We start from the raw sequence: 12,844 nt of genomic DNA, 5'->3' as shown, positions 1-12,844 counted from the left end.
TAAGTGACATTATCTTCAAAATTTTTATATTTAGCAAAACAGCCAGTCGGTGGGAGAGTGCCTGGACCGCTGTGACGTACGGGGTAAAGGTGCGGCGTCAGTGACTGTCCACAACAAAAATTATATTATATTTTTAAAAAATTTAAATTCGAAAATATTAAATTGTAGTAAATTAATAATAAAAATTTGTTTAAATTAGAAAATATAAATGATAAAGGCCTTTAATAAATAATAAATAAAAATTTTTAGTATAAATAAATTAGAGAAACAAAGTTCTCCTTGTTTAGAAATTAATAATTGACAGAGGAGCCATACCTTTACCATAGGAGTCCGGAGTTGCTGGCAAGCTCGACTCGTCCTCCAACCCTTTCCCCGCTGTCGCCGTCGTCGCGTTCGGCGGCTGGTACTTGGCCTCGCGGGTTACTTACTCCGTTTAAGACCACGTGGGCGTCCAATCTGTAACAGAAATATTTATTAATTAAAATATATATTAAATATTATTCCAAAATCTTATATAAATTAAATAGATAAAAATACAGCATATACTTATATATTTATTTAAATATTTATAATTAACTATATTATTATAATTTTGACATTACATATTATTGACAACAACAGACAGACAGACAAATTTCTATACATATAAAAATTATAAAAATTTAATTTGATAATAATAAAGTAGACTCAGAATAGTATATATATACATATAATAAAAACAGTAGGACGCCAACCACTAACCAACCCCCTCATCCACCCTCCCAATCACAAAAAATTTTTTACTTCACCAATAGCCTCCCCACGAAACCTTCCCCCCCCTCCCCCTCCTCCCCCGCAAAAAATTTACCTCACCCCCCCTCACCCTAACTCCCTAACCCTTAATCCCAGCACCCCCGTGTTTGGGTTCATCGCAAAGGGCGCGACGAGCTCTAGCGATTGGGCCCAACAGTTTTCCTCTCCCCCCCCAAAAATCGTACTTCACCCCCCCTCTTCCTAACTCCTATACCCCTTGACCTAATACCCCTGTGTTTGGGTTCATTTGAAAGAGCATCAACTGCTCTAACGATTGGGCCCGACACAACTCCCTTCCCTTCCCAAAAATTCCCACTTTTACAACTTTTAATCCCTTTGACCCAGCCCATCCGTGTTTGGGCTCTTTTTAAAGAGGAGGAGAGGGCGAGTTACGAGAAGCCATCGACGGCCGGATCCTCGACATTTAGGACTCCAAAAATATTTTGGAAAAATTAGAATTAAGATTTGGGCTGCGTCCCATTGTACAAACCAGGTGACCTGGTACATTGTTTTTATTAGGCTATAGTTAGATTATATTTAGTTTAGGATAGTTATACAACTTTTACAATTTTAAATTTTATATACCGACGCAACCTCCAACATGTTCACCTCTCGCACACCCCCAAGAAAGAGCACGAGTGCCGAACCCACAACAAAGCCTGTAAAGTCAACGGTCCGCAAGAGCATCGACGAATGGGAGATAGGCAGGGCCCTTCCGGGTCTGAGCAGGACCCTGATCAGCCCCAAGACAGCGGCCGCCTCGACGTCGATACCAAAGAAGCCGGAGTCACCTCCAAAGGAGCAAACGCCTGCGGAAAAGAGCGTGAATAGGGCACAAGAAGCCAGGTCCGCCAAGATGTCGGCGACCAAGCTTATCGGCCTCTCCAGGAACCTAAAGACGGAACTGAAAGAGGGTATTCTCCAAGCCATACAAAGGCTCTATGAGCTGGTGAGGGAGGGAGAAGAGGATAACCTCATTAAACAAGACGAACTGGATGAGCTGAAGGCAAAGGTTAGCGTACCGACAGATTCCACCCCGGCCCCCCAAGCAAACACCACACAGCACACCCTACTGATCAGGAAGTTGGAGGAGCACAACGCCCTGATCAGGGAACACATGGAGGCCATAAAGGGTCTCAAGAAGGCCGAAGTGGAAAAACCCACCATTAGGGCAAACCTAAGCGAAGAAGTAGGACCGCTGGGAAAGAAGTTGGAGGAGCACTCGCTGCTGCTAAAGGAGAACACCAACAACGTAAGAGCGCTTCAAGATCAGTTGAAGGGATGTCGAGAGGAAGTCGCCGCCGTCAGGAGCTACGCGGGAGTTACTGCGGCGGCCCCTCCGACCCGAACAACCCAGAAGGCTCTTCATTCGGTGGTGGTGACCTCCTCCAACGTAATGGACACCGGAGAAGAGGTCCTCGGAAAAATCAGGAAAACTGTGAATGCAAAGGAAGGCTGGGTCAGGGTGGAAAGAGTGAGAAAGGCTAAGGACCAGAAAGTCATCATGGGGTTCGGCACTATAGAAGAAAGGGAAAAGGTGAAGCAAAAGCTTCAAAAAGAAGGAAAGGGGCTCTTGGTAGAGGAGGTTAAAAATAGGGACCCGCTTCTGGTCCTGAAGGGAGTCCTGGCAATTAATTCGGATGATGACATCCAAAGGGCCCTCAGGAACCAGAATCGGGACCTGTTTAAAGACCTCAAAGGCGATGAAGACAGGGTAGAAGTAAAATACAGGAAAAAGACCAGAAATCCGCTGACGGAGCACGTAGTCGTCAGCACCTCGCCTGCTCTCTGGAGTAGGGTCACAACCCTCGGAGCAGTTCACATAGACCTCCAGAGAGTCAGGGCAGAGGACCAGACTCCACTGGTCCAATGCTCGAGGTGCCTCGGCTACGGGCACTCCAAGCGATATTGTAAAGAGGACACGGATGTGTGCAGCCACTGCGGCGGTCCCCACCTAAGGGCAAAGTGCCAAGAGTGGGCTACTGGAGTCCCACCTGGATGCAGAAACTGTGTGAAGGCGAAACTGGGCGAAACAGCTCACAACGCCTTCAGCAGTGACTGCCCTGTCCGGAAAAGGTGGGACGAAATAGCTCGCTCGGCAGTTGCATATTGCTGAGGTGGTACCTGCAAGCGCGGTGGCAGCGGGCACGGTTCCGTCTAAGAAGTCTCGACCTGTAAAAGAAAGGATAAAAATGTACAATAAAAATAGGCTAGAAATTGATGTATTCTTAAATAGTAAAAATAGAAGTAGGAAAATAAAATTATATAGGTTAGTAAAAATACTAGTAGTATATTTTAGTAAATATACCAATTTAGTATTAAGAATTAAGAATAGTAATTAAGAATATGTCTAATCCAAGTTCTACTAAGTAAATATTTAATTTATGTTAGTAGAAAGTACAAATAGAAATAAGATTGTAAATGTAAATAATAGTCTATAATCTGCTAGAAGCTAAGTTAAACGTAAAGTATAATGAAAAGCAAAAGAGACTCGAAATAAATGGTTAGTGCTCACTGAGAAGCAGCAAGAACCAAGACAAAATAAGAAACATAGAAACAAAATTAATAAGAACCCTGTAACCTTGTACCATCCCCGAAAATGGATATGTAGCACATGAAATCTGAACCAATGAAAGTGCTCATTGAAAAGAAATGTAAAGTAATTAAGATAGAATAAGAAATAAAAGTAAATAAGAAAATAAATAAAGAACCCTGTAACCTTAGTACCAATCCCGAAATAAGAAAATAGATTAAGTAAGAACTAGGCAGTAGGTACTCATATTAAGTAATGAAAGGGACGAATGCAAGAAAGATAAGTATGCAGCATGGAAGGCCCTTACGAATGCGAGAACTGGAATGAAAGATACAGTAAATACAGTCTCCGACCATGTTGGAGGTACAGAAAAAAAAAAAAAAAAAAAAAAAAAAAAAAAAAAAAAAAAAAAAAAAAAAAAAAAAAAAAAAAACCTAACCTAACCTAACCTAACCTAACCTAACCTAACCTAACCTAACCTAACCTAACCTAACCTAACCTAACCTAACCTAACCTAACCTAACCTAACCTAACCTAACCTAACCTAACCCAAGTTGCACGCCACGCGCCGAACCGACCGGTCACGTTTTAAACGCGCTCCGCAGTGAAAAATCAGTTAAAAGAGCAAAAATAGTGCTATAATTATAAGTGATACGTCGTTGAGTGCGTTTCAGTGCCCCCTATCGATTCGTGCAAAAATCAGTGTGATCGGACCATTTTTGGACAAGTTATTCCCCAAAAACCGGATTTTTAAAGGTTAGAATAACTTTAAGTGCGTGCGGCGCCATTTTTAAAGCGGCGACCCACAAATTTTTATTGTGATTGAGTGCCTATCGCCTAGGAGGACATCGCTGCAAAGTTTGGGATTTTTTCGACAAAGGATTCCGGAGATATTGAGGTGACCCCCAAAAACCACGTGGCACGTGGTCCTTGATCCAGGCCCGTCCGGGAGGCGCCACTAGTGTAGCTGGGTCGGGGGGTCCCTCCCGATTCTCCGGACACATCGAACGTCGCGATACGCCAAAAATTGTAAGAGTTAGAACGCAAAATAAGTATAGTGCAGTTTTTGGCAACCCTATTCCAACTTTAAACCCCCAAAACTAAAAAACTAAAGCGGCGACCCCAAAATTTTATTGTTTTATTATAAAGAGCACTCAATCCCCTGCATTTTAAGATCAAGACCGGCTTCGCGCGTGCAACGCAATCATTTTTATTAAATTTTTAAGTTTAGGTTAAATATAGGTCAACTACAAATTAACTTTGTCGCCTAATTTCGGCAGGTTCCTGGGGTCCTAGCCTGTTCGAATCACCATAGGTATCATTTTTTCGAGCCCCCCTTTCGATCGGAACAAAAATTTTTCTAAATTATCCAAGATTTAGGACACCCATTTTTGATTTCAAATTACGATAAAAAACTTGACCCCTTAATTAAAAATAGTTCCCGCAGTCTGATCCCTCTGAAACTTGGTTTCGAGGTTGATCCTGCGGAAGACTACTCAGTGGGTCAGTCAAAATTCAAAATTTTTCAAAAAATTCGGGAAAAATCAAGGGTGGAAAATTCGGAAAATTTTTTGAAAAAAAGTTTTTCCGATTTCCGGGAAAGGGCTATAGGAGGATTCGGGCGGTCCTCCTGAGTGCCCTGATACCCCTCATCAAATTTTTGGACCCGGGATCGAGGAGATATTCACATTTATTGTGAATTAAAAATTCCCGAATTCGAAATCCTTGATTCTCCCGCTGTAGTTGGCCTATCCTTAGTTAAGTTCTGTGTTTGTATTGTCGACCGTCCCCCCTATTGGGGACGTTAAACCCCTTTAAATTGGAATTGTTATTTATTTTATTTTATTTTACTTTATTATTCTATTTTAAAAACTTTTAAATATTAAAATCTAGTCTAATTTAATACTTTTAAAACATTTTATTCATTTTAATAATTATATTTATACACATATACAAATTCCAATTTAAATTTTAATTTTAATTTTATTCTGAATATTTAAAATTTTTAAAATTTTAAATTTTTAAATTTTATCTTAAGTTACCTGTGATAGTCCCCTATTGGGGCGTAAAATTAGTTTTAAATTTTTGTTGTGTTGTGACCGTCCCCCCTATTGGGGACGTTAAATTGTTTTAATTAAATAAGTCTGTTTTATGTTGCGACCGTCGCCCTATTGGGGACGTTTTAAAAATTTTAATTAGTATAGCTAATCTGTGATAGTCCCCTATTGGGACGTTAAAGTCTTTTAAATAGATAAGTTCGTGTTTGTGTTGTGACCGTCCCCCCTATTGGGGACGTTAAATTATTTTAATTATAAGTCTGTGTTTGTGTGTTGACCGTCCCCCCTATTGGGGACGTTAAAGTTTTAAATTTAATTTATAGTCATTTGACCGTCACCCCTATTGGTGACGTCATTTTAAATTAATATTTACGAAAATTTAAAACATGGCACCGCCGCAGGGCAAGAATGTAAAGATAATAACAGTCGCACACACAGACGAGAGGCCGCGAATAGCCCCGTCTAATGCACAGCCCAGTGCTCGCCCGGTGGAGACCGCAACGGGGAAGGCTAATAGATTGTACCAGACCGCTAAGTCCCAACTGGAGCAGTCCGGGAACCTGAAGTCGTCCATCAAGGAGGCTGTCCTGGAAAGTTTATCCGAACTGTACGGGACGGTCCTCCAGGTGGACGAACGACTGCGCTCCCTGGAACTCCAGTTGGTGAAAGTGCGGCTGGAAGGGGAAGAAAATCTTAAAAATAAAATAGAAGAAAAAGAAAAATTCATAAACTCATTATTAGAAAAACTGAACTGGGGGGAAAAAATTGGGGAATTAGTCAGCAATACAGAAGATATAAAGAAAATGATAAATTTTGATGTACTAGGTAGATTTGACGAGTATCCCCCGGGTAGAGCGCTGTGCGGGAATGTGAAAAAATTGGAGGGCCTGATGGAAGAGATACAGAATGTAAGGAGGGTGATAGAGGATACGGGGGTGAAGGTGGACACGGTCGGGACGCGGGTGGGGGGGGTCGAGGGTAAGCTGACGGAGTACGGAGAAACCGTAAGGGATACCGGAAAGGCCATTGAGACCCTCAAAGCATCGGCGTCAACGTACGCCGAGGCGACGAGGGCTCCGAAGCCAAAGGTTCAGCTTCCCCCGTGCCGCCCCAATCACGCGCTGATCGTGTCCTCCACCACCCCCAAGGATACGAGCGATAGCGTGATAGGGAAAGTCAGAGAGGCCCTCGATGCGCGTAGGACGGGGATCCAAATTGAAAGGGTCAGGAAAATAAGGGACGGAAAGATTGTGATCAGCTGCGGGGATCGGCCGGGGCTGGAGAAGACCCAAAGTCGACTCAAGTCCCAGGCTGGTCTCAAACTCGAGCCCGCGGCGAACCGAGACCCGAGAGTGATAGTCCGGAATGTGTTCGGCTACAACACTGAGGCTGACATTATAGAGTCCTTAAAATGTCAGAATCAGAAGTTGTGGCGGGACCTGGATCCGGCGCACTTTAGGGTCAAGGAAGTTTACCGTAGGAAGGCGCGGAACCCTCACCAGGTCCATGTGGTGTTACAGGTCTCCCCTCAGGTTTGGCGCAAGCTGACCGAGGCGGGGACCATCTACATCGACATACAGGGCCTGACTGCCGAGGACCAGTCGCCGCTGGTGCAGTGTACCCGCTGCCTGGGCTACGGCCACGGCCGCAGAAACTGTAAGGAGACGGTGGACCTTTGCAGCCACTGCGGGGGGGGGCACGACCGAACGAAGTGTCCTTCCCGAGTGGATGGGAGGCCCCCCGTCTGCAGGAACTGCGACCGGGCTGGGTTCCAGGAGGCGGGCCACAATGCGTTCAGCGGAGACTGCCCTATCCGGCGGAAGTGGGACGGTATCGCGCGTTCTTCGGTGAGCTACTGCTGAGGGCACCGCAGCTGTACCAGAGTGTAAGGGAAGCTTTGTGGTCTTCCAAGCCAACCTCCAGCGTGCCCGTCTGGCGACGCAGGAACTGGTCATGGACGCGCACAGGGGTGGTGTTGGAGTCGCCTTAATCCAGGAACCTTACGTCGGCTCAGAGGGGGGGGTCGGTAGCTTCCGTGGCGTCAGGGTGGTACAGAGAGAGGACGCCAGGACCAAACCCGTCAAGGCGGCAGTCATGGTCTTCCGTGAGGACCTGGAGGTTCATGTGAACCCCCAGATAATCACTGAGAACATCGTGGCTGTCGTCCTTAAGGCGGGAGATTGGACCGTAGCGGTCGTCTCTGTCTACCTTGAAGGCACGGAGGACATCGAACCATACCTGGCGCAAGTGCGAGACTTCCTGGGGAAGGTCGGCACCAACAGGGTCCTTGTGGGCGGCGATTGGAATGCATGGAGTCCGTGGTGGGGGAGCGTCGGGGAGGACGCCAGAGGCGAAACCCTTCGGGGGTTCTTTGATGACCTGGAGCTGCACGTATTGAACAAAGGAGTCGTCCCCACCTTCGATACGATCGGGGGGGCAGGAGGTACACGAGTCATGTCGATGTCACCGTCTGCACCCACGGGTTGTTGAGAAGCGTCCGTGAATGGAGGGTGGACGACTCCGTGACCAATTCGGATCACAGGACGATACGTGTAGTCCTGGGTCTCAGGGTTCCGCCGGGGGGCAACGCTAGGTGGACTACCCGACGTTTCAATACCCGGAAGGCTGAATGGGGTCGTTTCGCCGAGGAAATGCGTAGTGGGTTGGCCGAGCGGGGACTAACCCCGGAGGCCGTTAGTCTGGTTACCGACCGAAACCAGTTGGAAGAGGCGGTAACCAGATACATAGAATGCGTGGAGGAGGCGAGCAAAAAGTCTATCCCTCCCCACAAACCCCCTAAAACAAAGAAACGCTCTCCTTGGTGGAACGATGAGCTTGAAAGGCTGCGGCGCGAAGTAAACACGAAACGCCGCCGGGTTCGATGTGCGGCACCGCGTCGCAGAGAATGTGTGGTTGACGAGTACCTGATCGCTAAGGCGGAGTATGAACGGAGGGTTGTCAGCGCCCAAACGGAGGGATGGAAGGCATTTACCTCGATGCAAGAGCGGGAGTCTATGTGGGATGGGATCTACCGGGTGCTGAGAAGAGCGGCGGGTCACCGCGAGGACCAGCTCCTCGTGGAGGGCGGAGTTGTGCAGAGCCCGGACCAGTCGGCCGCGCTGCTAGCCAGGACATTCTTCGCCGATGACGATGACGGTACAGACTCCGAAGTCCACGCCGTCATCCGAAGCCGAGCGGACCTGGTTGGCATGCGCCTACCTGATGACACCGACGACCCCCAGATCACCAGGGGAGAGTTGGTTCGGACTCTGCGCAGCTTCAACCCTAAAAAGGCGCCGGGTCAGGATGGGTTCACCAGCGACATATGCTGGCACGCCATATGCGCGAGCGAACAGTTGTTCATTACCATCCTGAACCGGTGTCTTGACCTGGCGTGCTTTCCAGCGCCGTGGAAGGAGGCTTCTGTCGTGGTGCTCAGGAAACCAGCGCGTCCAGACTATGCCCGCGCAAAGTCGTACCGCCCCATTGGACTCCTTTCCATCTTGGGCAAGATCTTTGAGAAAATTCTGTGTCGTCGAATCCGATGGCACGTCTTGCCCAAGTCCAATGCAAGGCAGTATGGCTTCACACCGCAGCGGAGCACGGAGGACACGCTGTATGACCTGATGCAGCACGTTAGGGGTGTTCTTTCCAGGAAAGAGACCGCTCTCATGGTCTCTCTCGACATTGAGGGAGCGTTCGACAACGCGTGGTGGCCGGCCATAAAGTGCAGAATGATAGAGAAAGGTATCCCCGTAAACCTAAGGCGTCTTGTCGAGGATTACTTCCGGGACCGAAGCGTTGCTGTGCACTACGCGGGAAGGACTGTGCGGAAGGCGCAGACCAAAGGCTGTGTCCAAGGCTCTATAGGTGGACCTCTGTTTTGGAACATGCTGCTGGACCCCCTCCTGGACAGCCTGGATGGGCTGGGCGCGTACGTGCAGGCGTTCGCGGACGATATCGTGTTGGTGTTCTCCGGGCATACTGCACTCGAGATCCAGCGGGATGCCAATGCCGCCCTGGCTGTTGCGCGGGACTGGGGTGTCGTAAATAAGCTGCGCTTTTCCGCCGAAAAGACTCAGGCGATGGTAGTCACGCGCAAGCTTAAGTACGACGCTCCGGTTGTGCAGCTGGGCGGGGTTGACATTTCGATGGTGAACGAGCTCAAGATCCTCGGGGTCATCGTCGACAGTAAACTAACCTTTAACAGTCACGTTGCCTACGCTTGTCGTAAGGCAACGGACCTGTATAGGAAACTGTCGACGATGGCTCGGGTGGAATGGGGCTTGTGCTCGGAGATCATCAGGACGATATATTTCGCGGTCGTCGAACCGACGATCCTGTACGGCGCGAGCTCCTGGGCGAAGGCCGCCGAAAAGATCTCTGTGCAAAGGTCCTTTGCTACCGTCCAGAGGGGATTTGCACAGAAGATTGCTAGGTCACATCGTACGGTGTCGCTCAACGCAGCGCTCACGCTGGCCGGGCTCCTCCCGCTTGACCTCCGGGTCTGGGAGGCGGCCCGATTGTTCGAGAGCAAACGGGGACGCCCGATCGACGAGCTGGACTCCCGCGAACTGGAGGAGCGTGTGGCCTTTACCGAGGCTCCTCACCCTGCCAGTGAGCCGGACGTAGATTACGTATGTCTGGAAGGTATGCTCCCCGAACATGTAGCCCAGCTACACCTTCCCGAGCATCTGATTTACACTGACGGTAGTAAGTCTGATGACGGGGTCGGGGCAGCGTACACTTATTGGCGGGATGGGGTCGAGGTCCGGACGAGACGGTTGAGGCTGGAGCCGATGTGCACCGTCTTTCAGGCGGAGCTGCTCGCGATAGCCAGGGCTACGGACCTGGTTGTCGAGAGGAACTTCGCCAGCGCGGCGGTGCTAAGCGACTCCCGTTCTTCGCTGGACTTGATCCGGAACCCGGACACGCGCCATCCCCTCGCTACCCATATTCGGAAGAATATTAGGGAGTTGCAGGGGAGGGGTAAAACCCTCCGGTTCTTTTGGGTGAAGGCTCACGTCGGGATACCCGGCAACGAGCGCGCCGACGAATTGGCCAGGCTAGCGGCCAAGGCTAGGGTCGCCCCGGCCTATGACAGGTGTCCAATCTCATATGTCAAACGACGACTGAGAGAGGGCGCGGTCCGGCGCTGGAACAGCAGGTACACCGAAGGAGCCACAGCGGAGGTCACCCGCATGTTCTTCCCTGATGCATGGTGCGCTTATCGGACCATGAGGTGCCTCGACAGGACGTCTGGGTGGGCGCAAGTGCTGACGGGGCATGGAGGATTCGCGGCATATTTATATAAGTTTAAGCTTAAAGATAGCGACTCATGTGTGTGCGACCCAGAGGTCGCAGAGACGGTGCAGCACCTCCTATTCGAGTGCCCGAGGCATGACCGTGACAGATGCGACCTGGAATTAAGTACAGGAAAAAGCTTAAATGAAACATCAATCGCTAGTATAATAGCGGATAAACACTCCAGGCCGCATCTGGAGCGGTTCTGCCTCAAAGTTGTAAAAGCAGCAAATGAGAGAAACAAAACTAGGTAGACAGGAGGATGCTGCACATAGTATGTAATTTTTAACCATTCTATATTCAATTCCAATTTTGTAATTTGTTTTAACATTTTAATTGTATTTATTGTTTTAATTATTCAATTCCAATTTTATTTTAAATTTAATTATTTATTTTCATTTTAAATCATTATAATTCAATTTTATATTTCAATTTTAATTATTTATTTCATTTTAATTTTATTCCAATGTCAATTTTAATCCAGTTTTTAAAATTTTATTGTAATTATTTTATTTTATCTTATTTTTATTCTGAATTTTAATTATTTTATGGTTTTAATTATTTATTGAATTGAATTGTTATTTATATGTGAATGGTTTTATATTGTGCGACCGAGCCATCGGCAAGGCCACAGTACAAAAATGTAATTAATTTTAAGTAGTTTTAAGAAAATCTGTACTGTGGTAAATAATAAATATTAAAATTCTTGCCATGCAAGAAAGACCCGAGGGCAATAACACCCTGCGATGGCGGGTGCCTTTAAAAAAAAAAAAAAAAAAAAAAAAAAAAAAAAAAACCTAACCTAACCTAACCTAACCTAACCTAACCTAACCTAACCTAACCTACCTACCTACCTACCTACCTACCTACCTACCTACCTACCTACCTACCTACCTACCTACCTACCTACCTACCTACCTACCTACCTACCTACCTACCTACCTACCTACCTACCTACCTACCTACCTACCTACCTACCTACCTACCTACCTACCTACCTACCTACCTACCTACCTACCTACCTACCTACCTACCTACCTACCTACCTACCTACCTACCTACCTACCCTCATTATCACCCTTTGCACTTGGGAACTGGAGGATCGCTGTATCAAATCGCAAAAGTCCTCCAGCCCCTCGGGCTCCTCATCAGCTCATCGCTTAGTTTTAGTCGTGTCTCCAAATTTTATCAACATTTTTATGTTCATGTGTCTGTATTATTTTACTATTACCGTGTTTGTTTTATTTACCCTATGTGTACAGAAAATTTATTTACCCGTAGTCAATATATTTAGTAAAAAAAAAAAAAAAAACCTACCTACCTACCTACCTACCTACTGTAGCCGTCCGCCGTCGCGAACGGATCGTTTTTAACCGTCTCCGTAGTTGAAAAATCGCGAAAGTGGCAAAAGTGATGCTAGAGTTTCTCACGATACGTCAAAAGTTGCACCTTCGCGAGCTCTACATGACAGTGATTTTAAAATAGCGAAAAGTGATTTTATTCATAGTAAAAACTTTCAAAAACTGTGTTACAAACTGTTTAATCGTGTGCGGTTTCCGATTAGTCGCCTTGACCTAGTGTGTTTTATATATCAAAAGAAGCGTCTAGACGAGACCTTCATTTTGATACCCGGTTTGTAAATTTCCGGCCCCATTTCCCTGAGATATTTTCGTCTAAGTGTTTTAGGGTTTGGTCGGAAAAATTTTTCCCGTGCAGTGACGTAAAAACTAATTACACCATCTTGTAGAGAACGTTCTAACGACTCCGAAAATATATAGAAAGTGAGGGGCACGGAAAATTTCGACAGTGTTTTGACTATAAAACCGTGAACTCACAGTGACAGTGACACTTAAGTGCAAATAACTCAAAAAGTAAAGCGATTATCCCCTGTTTTTATTATACCAATAGATCGGGCTCGGTGAGGCGCTTCTTTTGAGGTACCGAACACAATTTTTCCGTGACATTTTCAATCCCAAACCTCAGAAAACGTAAATCACCACGTGTCGAAAAACGCGCCCGGAAAATAGTTTTTCCGAATTTCGAACATTTATAGTGATTAGGACATTTTACTTAGTATTTAAGCGTTTAGTTTTTCATTTTATCTTCATTAGTTTTTTTTATATTTTAATTTTAAGCTTTCAATAACTTTAACGACTTT

The sequence above is a fragment of the Danaus plexippus genome, chromosome 2 (genome assembly GCF_018135715.1).
Source record: "Danaus plexippus chromosome 2, MEX_DaPlex, whole genome shotgun sequence".
NCBI classification, from domain to species: domain Eukaryota; kingdom Metazoa; phylum Arthropoda; class Insecta; order Lepidoptera; family Nymphalidae; genus Danaus; species Danaus plexippus.
The sequence above is the reverse complement of the archived record's forward strand: the minus strand, read 5'-3'. Positions refer to the sequence as shown.